Raw genomic sequence first — 18,329 nt, 5'->3', positions numbered from 1 at the left:
TCAGTTCAGTTTACTATCTTAATTCGCATTAAGCCTCAAGAAAAGCATACAAGAACTAGTGCAAAAACTATCGTAGATACTCCAAAAAGGTCTACTAGAGTAATAGTATTGGAAACTAGACTTTATGCACAGGTCTAATGGATGACCCTTTATGGCTTGAGTCAACATCCATATCTTCTTACAAAAGCAATCACCTATCTTATGCTCTATAATATCAAACTTTCCAACAATTTCAGTAAAAAGGCAAAAAGGGTATGCCTCCCCGCACCTGCATACCCGCACCAGGTTCACCTAGGTAAAGATACACCTGGATGTGTGCAAGGTACACCCAAGGCACCCCGCTTGAGCTGCAAGTAGGCAGACACAACCACAGAATACCCAACGCAAACCAAAAGGGTACCCATACGACCCAAGGGAAAAGAACACCCAGGAAACAAAAAAAGAAGACATTTTTTAACTTTTTTAAATCTAAAATCCTAAAAAGGCCCGCATACCATTATTTCACCCTAAAACAAACCACATTTACTCTCTTCTACTCTCCTTACTCTCTTTTCTCATTTAGGCATTTTGAAGGGTAGCTAGCTGGTTTTTCGGAAGGGGGATCAATCAAGGAGTGCCAAAAGAAGGAAGAGAGCTTGCACAAAAAAGACTTAATCAGCTAACATAAGCATTTAAACTTATTCTCTAGTCTTTTAACAAAAAAATTCAAGTTGTTTTTAAAGAGAAAAAGGAACAAGTTTGCTATTTGTTATAATCTTCTTCGATCTTCGTTTTGAAATTTTAGTAGTTTGTACATATTGTAGGCTTGAATTTTGTCTTGTTTTTCTAATTTAAAATCATGTAACTTAAGATAAAAGTGAAATCAGATTGCAAGACTGGCTAATAGTTCAAGTTCAGTGGGTGTGGAAACCAAGAAAAAAAAAATTGATAAAGGATATCCTTTATGGAGAAATACTACAATGCTTGACCAACTTCCAAGAGGTGGGAGATACCTCTAGAAGTGTAGAGTGTAGAACCAATTTTAAGAGCTCATATTACTGAATGAAACTTCACTTTCCTGGCCCTCTCAGGAATTAGAATGTGTGAATAGCCAAATAAGAAGAGGTTGTCTACTGAAAATAGTGGCACTAACTAGAGAACAAGAAGCTGATGCTAGCCAGCTTTGGCATGTTGTGATGCTTAAGTTGTGGTGGTGGTGTTTTTGCCATCCAGATTCAAACTACACTAAGTTATTATTATTGAGTGTTCAAATGGGAACGACATTCCTTGTTTGTGACCTCACCAATTCAAAACTTGTGGTTTCCTGGCCCTCTCAGGAATTAGAATGTGTGAATAGTCAAATAAGAAGAGGTTGTCTACTGAGAATAGTGGCACTAACTAGAGAACAAGAAGCTGATGCTAGCCAGCTTTGGCATGTTGTGATGCTTAAGTTGTGGTGGTGTTGTTTTTCCCATCCAGATTCAAACTCCACTAGGTTATTATTATTGAGTGTTCAAATGGGAACAACATTCCTTGTTTGTGACCTCACCAATTCAAAACTTGTGGTTTCCTGGCCCTCTCAGGAATTAGAATGTGTGAATAGTCAAATAAGAAGAGGTTGTCTACTGAGAATAGTGGCACTAACTAGAGAACAAGAAGCTGATGCTAACCAACTTTGGCATGTTGTGATGCTTAAGTTGTGGTGGTGTTATTTTTGCCATCCAGATTCAAACTCCACTAGGTTGTTATTATTGAGTATTCAAACGGGAACGACATTCCTTGTTTGTGACCTCACCAATTCAAAACTTGTGGTCAAAAGCAATTACCCCTTTTAGAAAAAAACAAGAAGCAACAACTAATGCTATGATTAAAATAACAACACTAAGATCTCATCCTTCTACAAAGAAAAAACAATGACTTCACCTACAGATTCTCAACCAGCAATGACCTCCCAACATCCTTTCTCAGAGACACCCTCTATACAAGTAGAAGAGCCCAATCTTTCCCACAAAAGAGGCCCATTGGACAAGACATTAGAAGAGGAAGCAAGAGACATTGTTCAGAGAAAATTTGCACGTTGCATCTATACCAATGGTCTTCCCTTCAACTTGATGATATCACCGTATTGGCAGGAAATGGCAATGCCAATCAATAGTGCACCTGTTGGTTTTACAATTCTTAAGTATGAAAGGTGTATATGACCCTGTTGGGAAGAGACAAGAAATTGGCGAAGACATCATCAAACCAACTAGATATTCTTGTGTTGAATCAAGAGTTTCTATGGATTGAAAGATTACAAAATACCTACTAATAAGAGTTATCGCATTGTCCCCTATAGGGACAATGTTTTTTAGGGTGATTGATTGAGGGGTAAATCCAAAATGCATATTTGATTTCCAAACCCTTATTGAATCCATTGACATGGTGGGTCATGAAACTATTGACCAAATCACTACAAACAACGTGAAAAATTACAAGATTGCACGTACATTGTGTTGTCCTGCAATTTGTCACCACAAAATGTAGGTAACAATACAAAACTTTTTCAAACTAGTTTCGCATTTCTTTGAGTTGAATTTGTTATTCAATTGGTTAATGTTGATCAATCAATTAACTCCAATTCACGTAACGAAATCTTTTACCAAAAGGGTTTCGTCAAGTCTTCTTCGTTTTTCTGTTTGTCGAGCATATGTTTGATTTTTTAGGCCTTCAACGTCCTTTTCTTCATTTTTGAGTGTGTGCTTGTTGGTTTTTAGTCCTTTGATTTTGCTCAAGTCATTCCTTTTTTGGTTTTCCCTTCGATTTGATCTATCTTAGGGCTTAATCGGAGTTGGCAATCAATAGATATGACCAATTTAGTGCCCAAAAAGTGGACCTTTTTTACACAACTACACGAATTAAAAATATCATGTTATATTTTTAATTTTACTCTCGCTTTTTGAAAAATATAACTTAAATTCACTTTTATGTAATATTTTTAAGTTACTTTATCATTTAAAATTTTCACTTAAACTATAGTGCACTTTATGTTATATTTTTAAGTTCAGTTTGTTTTTTGATTTTTCACTCAAGTGACTATATTAACTATATAGTTCAATTTTATTTTATTTTTTTAAATCAAATGTTCTAGCAAATATTACTTTTAAAATGATATTTGCAAATAATATTTTTAATATGATAGTGTCAATATTATTTATGTCCCATTTAAGTGATATTTCATTAAAAATTAAATTGGCATGTGCTTAATTCATCACTTAACTTGTTTCCAACATATCTACAAGCATATCTCATAAAAAATATGCAAAGCATATCTCATAAAAATTATGCAATTACACATAAAAGGTGTAATTGATTTTGAAACAGAATGCATGTAAATGCATAAAAAACATGCAAAGGCATCAAAAAGTTGAGATATGCAAAAGCACCTAAAAGGTGCATTTTGCCAATAAGACATGTATATGCATCTCTTAAACCTGCTTTTGGGCAAAAAGCACATTTCTAAAACATGCATTTGCAACCAAAAGCTGCATTTTGACTAAAGAGAGCTATTTGCATGTTTTTAAAACATGTAATCACCTCCAAAAGGTTCGTTTGGACCTTGGATGCATGTTTTAAACATGCAATCACCTCTAAAAGGTGTGTTTTGCATTCAAATGTATGCATTTGCCTTTCTAAAACCCGTTTTTGAGGATTGAGGACAAAACTTCAGGCAAATTCTTCCGAAGAACATGTTTTTGCATAGAAATCTCAGATTTCTTCATGAAATGACTTCCAATCTTCTCCTTTAAGGACGTTTTTGCATATCTAATCCTTCTCATACAAAAAAATGTTGAATTTCTTGCCCAAGAAGGTGCCATTACAGCTCCATTTGAAGCCACGTTTTGAGGAAAAACGCCCAGATTTCGACCTTCAAAATGCACGTTTTTGCCCAATAGGGAGTCGTTTTGGAATCTAAAATCATTCTTGATGGTATTGGAAGGTACGTTTTTACATTCCAAGGTAAAAATCTACTCATGTTATGACCTTTTGGAATCACATTTTCTCTTTTCATTCTTTGCCAAAAATGTTTTGTGTTTTGGTATGTATTGAGCATGTTTTTGGGATTGGGCATGAAAAACGCCTCATTGGATGCTCATTTCAAATTCCTCTTTGCAAGGTTGAAGAATTCCAAGTTTGTTTGAGAATTTTTCAACATTGGAGTTTCTTTCTCCTTCATTTTTGGCATACAATCATCAAGTGGACATTTTCTTTCTTGCTAATTAATTTCATGCTTATCTTGCTCATTTTATGCATGTTTTAGCTTGATGTTTTACATTTGTTGATTTGGATAACATGGAAAGTGCATTTTCCCTTTTAAAATGATGAAATGGTTCATTTTCATGTTTTTGGTTTTTTTCCAAACTCCAAATTCAAATTTGCATATTGAAGTAGCTTGCTTGTTGACATGTTTGATTCTTTTGCCAAAGGTGTGTTTCTCTTTTGTGATTGTTTTTATGTTTTGCTTGTTTGCATTACGGTTTTTCTTCATTTTGAAAAAGTTGCAAGTTTCCAAGAACTTGAGCATGTTTCATTTCACTCCACTCCCCATTTCATGCAAGAGCATCATTTCATTATATTTCCATCTTTCCATGTCACAACACTTCACATCTCATTCTTCCCATGCGATTACATGTATTTCCATCCATCATCTGCACGTAAATGTAATCTCATTCTCCATTTCCATTTTCACTCATCTCACTTTCCGCACCCAAACGCATGTCATGATTACATGAAAATTTCTTTACGTGTAATTGCATCTTGAAAACCTGTTTTTGACTAAAAAACGCTTTTAAAAGGTCAAAAAACGTCATGTGCATGTTTTCCCATGTATTTGTTCTTCACCTTTCCTAAAAAAACGTCTATAAAAGCTCACTTCGCCTCAAGGCACATTGCATTCATTCCTTCCATACGCACTTACACTTCAAGAGCAAAATACATGTCATTCCACTTCCCTTGTCTTAACATATTTCATACACACTTACATGTAAGCTCATTCTCCATCCGCATTTGCATGTCATCTCACTTTCCATTCTTCATTACATGTTGCATATACATGTAATCCATTTTTTGTGCAATGACATCTTGAAAGCCCAAGTCACTTCTTAAAGTCATGAGTTTTCATTCAAACGCATTCCTATGCATTCCACTTTAATGTTTCAAAGCATATCCTTCCTATTTCATGAGCCATTTTCAATCTTCTGCATATGCATGATATCTCTTTTTGATATCATCTCATTGGATCCTTTAAGTGTCTAAATCATACTTCAAATCAACCTTTATGGCAATATCCTCTGATGATGTGATTCACATTTTGGAATTTTTGTGTTGCAGCACAGGCACAAGAGATGCCCCCTCATCGTCAAAATCTAAAGGCAAAATGAAATCTCAGTTTGATAAAGAGTTGGCTCATGCAACTTAATACAAGTCACGTCCATTCTTGACAATGTGTTAGATACAAAGATCGGACATGTAGGCATGACTAGTTTCCTGCAAAGAGTAGAAGCTCCTATTAGTCATGAAATAAAACGCATCAAAAGGAGTCATATTCACTTGGTGTCTACGTTTCCAATTGCTACCCTGGAACCAAAGTTTGTTCTTGGATGTGCGAAACATTTCAGTCCAAAGTCAAAGACGATCAAGGATGTTGATGGCAATGTTATTATAAGCCTTGATCCAGAGGTTATTGAGCAGATTTTCAAAGTGCCGCTGAATGCAGAATGCGTAGATCTGACTAAAGAATCATCACTAGAGATATGGAATGACAATAAGGGAGATTATCAGAAGTATGTGAATCTATATTGGTTGGATTACAAGAGAAACAACTTATTGAGATGGCCAAAGGCCATTCACAGATCTAATTTGAAACGAGTGTATAAAGACTTTATTATCCTTCTCAGCAAGATTTGTGGTCTCAATGATTCCACTGATTTTGAACCACTAATGTATAAGTTCATTTTTTAGATCATGGTTAATAAAGAACATATCTTTTGGGGGGAACTAAAAGAACTGCACTTTGTCAACAATTGCTCAATGTAGGGACTTTAGTACCTTTCTACATGAATTCCTACCTTGTTTATATTGTTGCTGCCATGGGATCTTTTTTTGGACTCTCAACCAAAGGAGATTGCCTTCAAATTCCAATTTGGGATTACTGTGATCAAATTACTCTAGCTAATAGTAAGTATCATTACAGAAGAGTTTAGGATGTTTTCTTTGGGCATTTTCGATGTTTGTTTGATAAACAATTGTCCGTTAAAAAGGTATTTGATAAAGCTTAGAAGAAGGTAAATCAGTATGGTTGTATCTTTATCCAGTTTCCCACCTTTACTTATTTGAGGGTTGGGTACTTTAAAGGAGAGCCATATAGCTTACCTAGGTATGCTACTGACAGAATCATTTTAATGGAATTGGCTAGACAACTCATGGAAGTTCAATCTGATCAACATCCTTTGTATAGGCCAGGTTTTGGTATTTCTTCTACCAAACCCTTGGTAATTGGTAATTATATAATTAATTTTGTGCATAAGGCAAAAACTATGGAAGCAGAACTTCAATTGATCACATTGAAGAGATTCGAAGCCATATTTGACTTTGATTACAAAGAAATGAATTCTCAAATCAAGAGGGTCTTTACGCATGTTCATCGTATCGAAGATGTTTGGATCAATATGCGGTTAGAAATGGATATGATGAAAATGAAATACTGCAATTTGACTTAACATATCATTGATCTTAACATGCTTAACATACTTGAGATCTTATCAGATTTTCAAATCGAAGATGATGGCAATATTCTTTATCCAGAATATCATCAAAACGGTTTTGATAAAAGATGCCCTTTTCCTATTCAATGGCAGCAAAAGGAAGGTACATCTATCATTGGTAGATTTTAACCCAATTTTAGCAAACACCAACAAGTGTTTAAGAATTAAAGGCCTAAAAAGGGTTAATCCAAAATTGGGTTTGAATTGTGGAAGTTTTGGTCCACTTGGAAGGAAGTTGCAGTTGGAAATCACAGATAAAGATGGTGCTTCTTCTTCTACTGTGAATAAATCTCTCAAATTCAAGTTAAAGAGTTGAAAGGGACTTAAGTCATCTCAGATCCCTAAACCAACTCAAGAGTCAAAGGAAGAGTCACAAGAAGAATCAGAGGAAGAATCAGACGAAGATGAGAAAGAAGAAGGGGAAGTTATGATCATATCTCCCCCAAGACCTGCACAAATTCATGAACCATCCATGCAAGAAGCACCTTTTTTCGATGAGATAGATGATGATGTGGATCCATTTTCCACTGTTTTCACACCTTTTATCCCGACTTCAGACATCAATAAATTGGCTCGTCCTATTGTTAAATCCTGATAACTTGATCATATTAATGATCTGATTTTTCAAGTTAGACAGATGTAAAATGCATGTAATTTCTTTTATATAGGGCCTCACGATAAATACATCTCTCTAGAACAAATCGCCGCCTTGTATTTGACTATTGTAGTTAATTAACATTTAACTATTAGTTCATGGTTAAGACCGCCGATTTGTAGAGGAGAAGGTGTTTTATGGAGGGCCAACCTAGAAAGGGTCATGTCCTTTCTAAGGACATGCCCCTTGGGTTTACTATAAAGAGAGGCAAGTATGTGGATAGAAGACACACATTGAAAACAAGTCTGCTCTTCTAGCATTACTACCTTAAGCGATTTTATATCAGGAATAAAACGATTTCCAGAATTTTCACCATTCTCCAAGAACAATTAATATTCTGTCCAGAATATCTAAGGACCATTCCCGACAAGGTTGAAGGTAAATATCAGTATTCTTACATCAAAATTTGCAGAAAATTTACACATATATCTTCAATAGCTACTCCCATTTTAACAAATGAACAATATGAACATTTGGGAAGTGTGTTCAAGGATTTTCCAACTCTCACAAAGGATCAAGTTTCTCAACTTGATACATCCTTAACAAGTTTTGAATTATTCATGATAGAATCCTCTTGTCATGTACCTATGAGTTCAGCTATGCAAATTGAATCTTGCTCAATTACAATGGAGATACAATCAAGGTCAATGCTAATGGTCTCCACTATACCTGCTTCTACAAATGAAAGTTTCAGCTTGCCTGAATGGCTAAGCAGGATCACAAAGAAGAGAAGGAAAGTGGTTGTACCCCATATAACCTTCTTGTAAAAAAAACTAAGTAGAAATATTTGAAAGATAAGATTGTTTCAAGGATTTCAATTTATTCAGAACAAACTAAGTTTGTAGAAGTTGTTGAGCTATTGGTGGACAAACCTATTGAAGAACTTACGTGTTCTGATACATTAAAAGTTCACCAAGGTAACGATCGGAAAGCAATCGCAACTTAGTTGCTTACAAGATGCTCAAGATGCACATGCCAATGTATTAAAGAGCAACCATGAAATATGGGAAAAGAAAAATCAGTTCAAACATGAGGTTGCTCACTTAAATGAAGTTATTCAGCAACAATCTTCTCAAAATGTTGTTGTGTCTATGACCTCTAGGGAGAAAAGGATAGTTAAAGTTGCCAAGTCTTGGGTGGGAGAAGTTATTTTTGAAGGAGTTCAAGCTATTACAGATACAGTTAAAGTCCTTAAGCATATCAAAAACATGGATGAGATGGAACAAGATTTGATTTCCTCCTTGACTCAAGATTTGGTTTCCTCCTTAACTCAAGAAGCTGATGATTTGAAAGGGATTCTTAATGACTGGGATGAGATTGCTAAGTTTGATCTAGATGCTATGGTTTCATGTGACATTCTCCCATCTTGTCAAATATTTTTCAGCTATCAAGGACCTATGGGCTACAAAGAAGAAACAATGAGAAAATTGATAACAAAGTTGTAGGCAGCCCTTGGAGATTGTCAAGCAATAGAAACAAAGATCACATGTGTCTTAAGAGAAAATGGGATGTTAGATTCTTGATGACACGGTAATCTGATTGCAGTTGAAAGAATGACGTCAAAATATACAATCAAGGTCAATGCTGATTTGGATTCTGAAGATTTTAGTTCTCACACAATGAACAAATTTGCTTCACATAAATCGTTGGCAAAACACTTGCAAGATTCTCCGACGGCAAATTTCAAGGTTGTGTAATCAACATATGCAAATGCAGTAAGAGTAGAGGCAATATCAAAAACAATAAAGATTTGTGATCTTCCTACAGTGTGTGAACTTATCATCAAATTCAAGGCACTGAAAAACAATCTTTAAGATTGTTATTTTATTTTATTTCTATTTGTAGATCCAAAAGGATGCATTGCATGGAAAGATGTAGTTACATGTAATGCAAGTTGCATATAACCCAATAATTTCTCTTTTAGTTACACTAGGTCAAAGTTGGTTGAGTTGCTCTCACTTTTTCCTCCATCTTTTTCTCAACTCCTTTGGCTATATAAAGGAGTGCCCTCTTATTGTAAACATCATCTTTTATTGTGTGCAAGAGAGCTCTGGAGAAATTGTGCCAACAGAACTTTGATTGTGTAGCACTATTTTGATAGAAAAGTGAATACAAAGGAGCAATTGAAATTGAAATTTGACTGAGTGTGATTGTTACTTGTGCAAATTGGAAGCTTTGTCTGTGATTTGCATATGTTATCGTTGGTTCATATTATCTTGTGTTCTTTATAATTGAGTGTAAAACAAGCTAAGAAGTAATTAGAGCTAGAGCTTTGACTAGGAGCAATTGTAGAGATATGTAGACTAGAAGGTTTGTCTGTAGCTTATATCTCCTCTTTCTTGATTCACAAAATAATGAGGATATCCTTACTTTTGGAAGCCTTTGTGCCTTATTAGTAAAGCTTATTCATATAGAATTACGACTGGACTTAGAACCAAATCAGTACACCTTCAGCTAGCTTTTAAGTTGGTGTCGGTTTATCGATATACCGTTTTCAGCTTTTAAATCAAAGTGTAGTTAGAGATTTCACCCAGCCCATTACTCCCTCCACAGGTAAGTGGGTTCTTTCCTGAAAGTTAAGAGGAAAGAATATTGGTAACCCCCTTACAAAATCTCTCTACTTTTTGCTTACCTTGAATTGATCCAAGGAACAGTGAAAAGGGGGAGCCTTCCCTTTAAGGTAAGAAAAACTTTGTCTCACACATTGTGGCTGATCATCCTATTTTGTGACTGAATTTTATCCAAAACTGTTGGTTGCAAAATATCCACCTAACACATTGGTCAAGCAAAGATGTAAGCACAACTTTTGGACCATCATGCACTATACACTCCCTTAACTTGGTGATGTGAGTAATTGGCAATCAAATAGAGTGCATGAAAGAAATATACCAAGAGAGTAAGGAGATCCAAATGTTTGTGACAAACAATTACATGTCACAAGGCATTTTCGGGACTTTCTCGAGATTGAAATTGTTGAAGGTAAACTTTTTTTAATTTATAACATGTTTAGTCTATATATAACAATTTTTAATGTGAATTGTTTTTAGATCTTTTGAAGGTGTAGAAGCATTGGTTCATGTACCCTATGGCATAGCTAGTAATGCATACGAGAATAATAGAGCAAAGTATATCAAATAACTCACAGTTGCTTCTTCGTTGCTTCCAACAAATGCTTTACAATGTATGACACCAAAGTAACAACTTGACAATGCAAACCATGATAATCCTTTCTCTCGAATGTAAGTACATGACATATATAAAGGTCGAAGGAACACGAGCACCATCCATCGCAACCAATCCTAACTACCTACCTTCGACCAAACTAACAAGCACTAACAACATTGAATTACCCAACAACATCATCAACCCCAAAAAGAAAATCGTCTCCTAACAATGAACAACACAATAAGAATGAAATAATTATATAACTATACACAAGAAGAAAATCAAGATAGAAGAGGAGGCCGCGAGAGTATCCTAAAGAGAAGGGTGTTGACGATGGTGTAGACTTCTAGTCGAGCTCTCAACAAGCACACTTGTTCCATCCTAAGTTTCAAGTCACAGTCAACCAACATCTGTCGCTCCATAGCAATTTTCACCATATAAGCTACCTTGAGGACCTCCTCGTCGCTCTTGTCAATTGCCTCCATATCATTAGCCACGCGAATTTCTATCATGGCTCTCTTTGCTTGTTCCTTCTCCAACTAAGCTATCATAGCTGCCTTCTTTATCTGTTCCACCTCCAACTAAGCTACCAAAGGTGCCCTCTAAGCTACCCATGCAGTCCTCACTTGAGAAATCCTGTATGGTGCTCCTCAGCCTCCAGAGTCGGGTGTCCATCTCCTCTCAAGTTGTCACCGCTGCCAATCGATGGGCCTTAGCCACAAATGCCACATATTGAGTCCTCAACTAGTAGCCCCCTCAAAAGACAAGCTCCACCTTCTACAATAAGGATTGAGCCCAACTCTCCCCTAACTCTGTGAAAGGCCCCAACTCTCCAACATTGCTAAGGTTTCTATGGCTGGCCATCCTTAAGTCTTAAAGCATAGATGGAAATCTTGAGCAGAACCCATTTGACAAACTCTAACAAATCCTCCATTTGTTGCTCAACTATCGCATGTCCTATGACCGAGCCAAGCCCTATTCACCTAGTTCCTACGACCATGTTTGCAATTTACAGATCCAGGTCATTCAACTTCCTTTGAGGTTCTGGTATGCCTATATCGTGCCAAGGAGTCATTGCCAAATGTCTAACCGAGAAACTCTTCCTCTCAACTCCCTAATGACGTGTGAACTATCTCCCTTCAAGTCTACTACCTTAGATAGCATCTACCACCTCAGGCAAAGGATTACAGTCCCAACAGGGACCATACGTGCAAGTTGGAAGTGAATGAGCCTTGCACTCACCTATGATAGAGTACTAGTCACCATCAAGTACTACTTGCCAATGTCTATAGACTGTAACTCAATCCCTATAGGTTGCTCAACCAACTTCGTTCCTACCACCTCAGTCTCGACCACCTCCATCTCGATCACCTCAAATGGTGCACTCAACATCTCCAATTGTACCAACTCCCTCATAGCCTCAACTATTGTTGTTGCTATCAGCTGGTCAAATGTATCTATGGAAAACTTCGTCACAACTGGCTCTAGCTCTATTGTTGGTGGTCTACTGAGAGGAGTCGTGATTATTAGGAACCTCATTTTTCCAATGCCTAGTATGGGAACTATTACACACACTATCACCCCAAATGAAGCAAGTGGGGCTAACTCAACTCTAGAAATAAGTGACAAAGCAAAATGGACCGTCATCACACCACCACCCAAATGAGTGGGGTGTGTCCACTCCGACTCCTACCTCTGTTTCTATTATCTCTCCCTTGGCCATATGACTGTCTCAGCCTATCATTTGAAAGCAACCTCCACTCACTCCTAAAGTGTCTATTGATTTCCCTTGTCCACTATCATCGTCATCCTCATTGGTATTAGACTCCAATACCACAACTTGGCACTTTCTCTCTTGCTCTGACTGTGCACTGCCCATGTCCAAGTCTCTTCAGTACACAATAGGCAAGTGAGAAGGGTCCACCGAGTCTTGTGGCTTCACCTCCAGCCTGTCCTCAGGTATTTGTGCGAGGCCTCACCCCGACCCATTATAGCATAGACATGTTACTAGCATTTTGATAATTGAGACTTTGATATTTTGACAGTTATTCGAGACTTAGATGGACAATGGATTGCTTTATCCATTGATTTTGATATTTCGGTAGTGTTTTACATTTATGATATGTACTATGAACCTGATATTGTGAATGGAATGATCGAACACATATGGATGCAACTTATGACAAGATAGTATTAGATTATAATGCGATGCAAAATGTTAATTTGATTATGATGATTTATGATATGCAGACAAATGTCTAATTGATTTTGATAATTTATGATATGCAGATGGATGTTAAATTGATTATGATGGTTTATGATATGCAGATTCGATATTCTAACATCCTGAATGATTTATTTGAAAGGAAATTTAATTTGAATTATGCAAATAAGAATTTTGTAAAATTTGAAATTCTATGCATATATGACATTTTATATGACCTCCTTGGACTACTAATGCTCGAGTTTAATGTGCAAGAAATGGAACCGTGGAAATTCTTGGGGGAACCAAGTTCCAAACCTATGTGAACACAATTTAACCAATGCGAATCTTTGGAAGATTCAAAAGCCTCGTTGTGAAAGTATTTTGCTTCATAAATGCAAGTGTGCTTGTATGTGGAAATGTTAATCATAAGGATGCATTAGGGACATGTCATGGTGATGTGGAATGTGTTTTTATGTGTCACTTGACACTTGTGAATTTTGTGTGCAATGACATGTCATCTAGGGTTTTGGTTATGGTGGTATTTTACCCTAAAACTAATTACCTTGTTAATGAGTTAGTAAACCCACTTGATAGGGGGTAGGATGGGTCACCATCAAAGGAAATTCGAATTTGGATTTGCCTAGGGTTTTGAGGGGTCATTAGGTGGTCCCAAAGTGTCTTTTAGGTTAAAGTGAGCTACCCATCTGATAGTATAACATGTTAGGGACCTAATTTTGACCATGATAGTGACTAGACAGCCTAGGAGCCCCCTTTACCCATGCATTCTTCCATCAATTCGAAATTGGAGTTGTCACATATGTTTTCTCCCATGTTCCCACTAAGTCAAATATAGCAAATTTAGGGAAGACAAGTTTGTAAGAGGAAGTGGCTAGGTGTCTTTGCTAAAATAGTTAGTGAGAATGCCTTATTAGAGAGCCATGGTCAAATTAGTGGGTTGTTCACCCACTCTCTAAGTTTAGAGACAGTTAGGGTTTTGGAGGGAAATTAAGGGAAATCTACTACAACTATCATTGCCTTTAGCTTGGACCAAGGTTCGTGATTCAAACCATGTTCATTTTCTTCCCTTTTAGTATTGCAAAACAAACCTACAAGCATGGAGTATGTGTCATGGAATCATGCATTGTGTGGTGAATCTTTGTATTGTAGATTTGGGTATTGTGTTGTGAAAAAGTGAATGTGTATTGTGTTCATAAAAATTTCTTCGCTTTCCTTCCTGATTTTCTTGTTTTGGATTTGAATGTTGAATTTGATCATGGGTGTGAAGGCTTCACTCACCCTTGGGAGGGAAGAGATGCCTTGGGTGAAGGGGCTCAACAATGTAGTAGAGAGTCTTTTCTCCTAGAGATAAGGGGGGAAATTTCAAGGAGTATGAGCTCCATTGAAACCATTGTCCTGCTATTATGATTAGGGGTGATAAGTGGAAATATGAATTTGGGGGTGATAAGTAGAAATTGTGAAGAGAAGAATGTATGATGCAAGCCTTGTAGAGGCTGTTACAAAATTCAAGAATTGGCAGATTAACGGATTTTCGGATGATTGATCGATTAACAGAAGAACAAATGTGTTCCTTATAAAGAATTACAAGGACATTGTTTCTAAAAGAAACAATGTAGACTGAAGACAAAATTAAAAACAAAACTGAAGACAGGATAGGAAACATTCCTATCTGGACTGAAGACAAAAGAGACAAGATAGGAAACATTCCTATTTACACTGAAAGACGAACTACAGACAAGTAGTTGACCATTATAGAAAGTATTTAACTAAGCAAATATTATCTTAATACCCTCCCTTAATGGTCAACGTACGAATGTCAGAACATTTTGGGATAACTGAGACCCTCCCTGGAACTCCAGAATGCTGAAACCAAGAAGCTTTGCCAAAAAAGTGCTATGACTCAAAACAAATTGCAATTACAAAACTTCGTTTTTGTGGAAAAAACGGTAAAACCCAAAATCTCACGCAACCTTGCGTATTACAGACAACATGAAATGATTTTTAAGGAGAAAATCAACAAACCCAAAAAAACAGAAATAGATTCAGAAGGCGAAAAATGCAACTTCGCCTTGTTAGGAAGCTCAACAACTTTTGTTGTTGGCTAGGAAGCATTTTGCCTTGCTTGGGCAGCCAAATGTTTCTGGCACTCAAACTTCATATGACCAAACTTGTGACAGTAATTACACTGTACATTTTGCTTCATAGAGCCATCCAGGGATTGAGCAGAAGGTTGATGCTGGAAAGGCTAAGAAGACTAATGGTTGTTGATGTTCTGTTGAAAGGATTTTGCAGCAAATGCCTACTCTGAGGAGGTTGGAGAAGCATTGCTGCCAAACTATTGTTTCCAATGATCCTGCTGCAGAAGTTTGGTGCATAATTCTGGGAACTTCAGATCAACACTAGTTGACGTAATGTTGAGTGTTTCTATGAAGTGCTCATAGGACGATGGTCGATTTTTCAGAGTGATGACTACCATATACTCTTCCTCCATTTTCCGAACAATAGCTTTGAGTTGATCGCGGATGTTCTTAATCTTTGTCAAATGTTCTTGCAAAGACATACGTTCATCCATAATAATGGAGAATAGTTGATTCTTCAGAAAGAATGCCTGACTCTTGTCAGATGTTTCATGCAACTCCTTTAGATATTTCCAGATTTTTGCAACTGACTTGCCAGAAGGAATCTGCGGTAGCTGATCATCGATAACAGAGAGCTTAAGAAGCATAACAGCATCTCAATTGCAATCATCAAACTTGTCCTGTTCTGCTTGGTCAGAGGTCAGACGAGTCTTTGTGCCTAGAACATGTTCATCCAAACGACGATACTCGAAGATGGTTAACATGCGTTGCTTCTACTGGTTATAATTGTGGCCATTGAATCGTAGACTGCCCTCCAACATCATATTAGTCAAAGATGCCATTTCGAAGAATTCAGGTACAAACTTCAAGACTGAAATTCAACAGGCACAAATTTCAAGGCAAATTCCTAGCTGACCCAAAAAAAATTGACAGGTACCCAAAGGAACTAATACAAAACCCAGAAAGAATCTGAAGTCGGATTTCAAATCCGTAGGCTCGAAAATCGAGGCACGGAAAACAGGGCACCCGCAAAAAATCTGATGAAGACTCATTTGAGGTCTCGAAAAACCCACCACAAATATGAAATCAAAAAAAATTGGACCCTGAAAATTAGGGTTTCGAAGCCAAAACTCAATCAGCAGCTTGGAAGGTCAAAGACAATAGAAAATGTTGATTGAAAAAAAAAACAGATTTGTTTCCTAGATCACAACTTCAAGCTAAGACGGCACAAAAATACTGAGTTTGACCTCCAAACGGTGGCAAGAGCAAGCATTTTGTAACACAGAGCCGTGAGTCGGAAGGAAGCCATGAGTTTTAAAAACCAAAGCCGTCTGTAACTGAGCCACGAATCTCCCAAAAACGGCGCCAAACACAAAAACCATCGCAGAGCAGAGGTAAACACCAGTCACGAGCCCAGAACCAGAAATAAGCCATGATTTTTCGCCAAAGAAAAACCCGGGATTTTCAATGCCAAAAAAACGTGAGTTCCTCAGCCACAAACACGAGTTTCAGAATACGGGAGCAAGAAAAAAAACCCGCAGGTTGCAAATGAAATCATCCGCAATTTCCCTAGATTTCCTGCAATTTTCAGAAAAGAAACCTAGCCATATTTCGAAAAATTGAGCAAATAATTTCGAAAAAAATTCAAGTACTAGCTCTGATACCATGTTACAAGATTTAAGAATTGGTAGATTAACGGATTTTTAGATGATTGATTGATTAACAGAGGAACAATGTGTTCCTTATAAAGAATTACAAGGACGTTTCTAAATGAAACAATGTAGACTGAAGACAAAATTAGAAACAAAACTGAAGACGAGATAGACAAATTTCCTATCTGGACTGAAGACAAAAGAGACAGGATAGGAAATATTCCTATCTAGACTGAAAGACGGAGTACAGACAAGTAGTTGACCAATATAGAAAGTATTTAACTAGGAGATAATATCTTAATAAAGATATTAAAGATATTATCTTAATAGAGGCATGGTGAAATTCAATGTGTGAGTTGTATTGACATGGCAAATCTCCTCTTAAAGAGCCCATCTTCACCCAATGTTCTTATGATTCCAATGGTGAATCAATGTGTAAACCTTGGAAGGGAGTATTATGTGGTGTCTTGTAAGTTTTCTCATACATTATCATATGTTGTATGTGTGTATCCCATTTGAATCTTGTTTCCCTTGCTCGGTGGGTGGCTTCATAGAAGCCTAGGATGGGAGGTGAGCCTCCATGGTTCCAAGTTTTGTGTTGTGTTGCAAGTTTCATGAAGATGGATCCCTTGGAGATAATCAGGGTTTATTCTTGGCAATGTTGGAAACCAAGTGTGTGTGAAGATACAAATCCTCCCTATCATTGTAAATGTGTCAGCATGTTAAGTTTCCATGTTCATTTCATTGTGATGTAAAGAGGGATATTCTTATTATTGTATCTTGTTGAAAATGTGTAAGGAAAGATTGAAAAATATTTATATAGTTTACTTGTAAGGAAACATCCATTGTGAGTTTTCACATTATGCAAAATGGAGGATCACGTAAATGAAACACTTCTTCCTACAATTCAACTAGTGTAAATACTTCATAGTGGTTACATCCTTTAATATCTGTGTTACACTAGTACGAGGGTACTTCGGGACACTCGAACACTGGGGCGAGTTTCCGAGACGTGGAGAAAATGGGCCTCATTTTCGAGATGGTGGGAGGATGGCCAGGGGACAGCGACAAAGGGAGGACGGGCCAGAGAGGGGTGTTGTATAGTATACATATAGAACTTGAAATGCTAGTTATGAAATGATGTTTCAGAAGTTCACTAGAACATACCAAATTAAAAAACTTGAACATAGCAAAATTGCAACATGAATTAGAACCATTGACATTCAAATAGTAACGTATTAAATATCCAATAGTAACATTCAAAAATCAAAATTCAAGTACACATCCCAGCAGCGGCATGGTTGCAGAATGGCAGAGGTGAGGGTGCTTGGGTACTCAAGTAATCGGTGCGGGGATGTCTTGGGGACGGGTACTTCAAGGTTTGGGAGGGGGGTGCAAGTCTCCGGGTTACACTGTTTAATATAGTTGATTTAATACAATGCATAAATGGTTGTATTGTAAATATATATATATGTTTTGCATACAATAAGATGGAAGAAAGTTAACATATTTTGATAGTTCATTCATGTGCATGAAGAATTAGGTCACTTGGACTTCAAGTTCTAATAAAAAATTTAGGTGACAACATCACATCATTGAACTTATTCACCAAAAATTCCATGGTAGAATGAAATAGAATCTGCTTGAGAAGAGAAAATGCATATTCCAAACCTATGAAAAGTCTTGTTTTAGGTACACATTTCCTCTTCGGAAAATGTATGGGGAAACAAAATAAGTCCTCCCCCAAAATACAGAGCATTAAAATAATATAAA

The 18,329-nt window shown here is 36.8% G+C and overlaps 1 protein-coding gene across 6 annotated transcripts in view; it reads right to left on the bottom strand.

The window, feature by feature from the left end:
• LOC149549196 (influenza virus NS1A-binding protein) overlaps positions 1-18,329 on the bottom strand; it is a 149,188-nt gene that overhangs the window by 108,483 nt on the left and 22,376 nt on the right. The window lies entirely within an intron of this gene.

This window comes from Cupressus sempervirens, chromosome 7, assembly GCF_028749045.1.
Source record: "Cupressus sempervirens isolate cs-2001-9-10 chromosome 7, ASM2874904v1, whole genome shotgun sequence".
NCBI classification, from domain to species: domain Eukaryota; kingdom Viridiplantae; phylum Streptophyta; class Pinopsida; order Cupressales; family Cupressaceae; genus Cupressus; species Cupressus sempervirens.
Note: the sequence above shows the minus strand (reverse complement) of the source record. Positions and strands in the feature narration are given on the sequence as shown.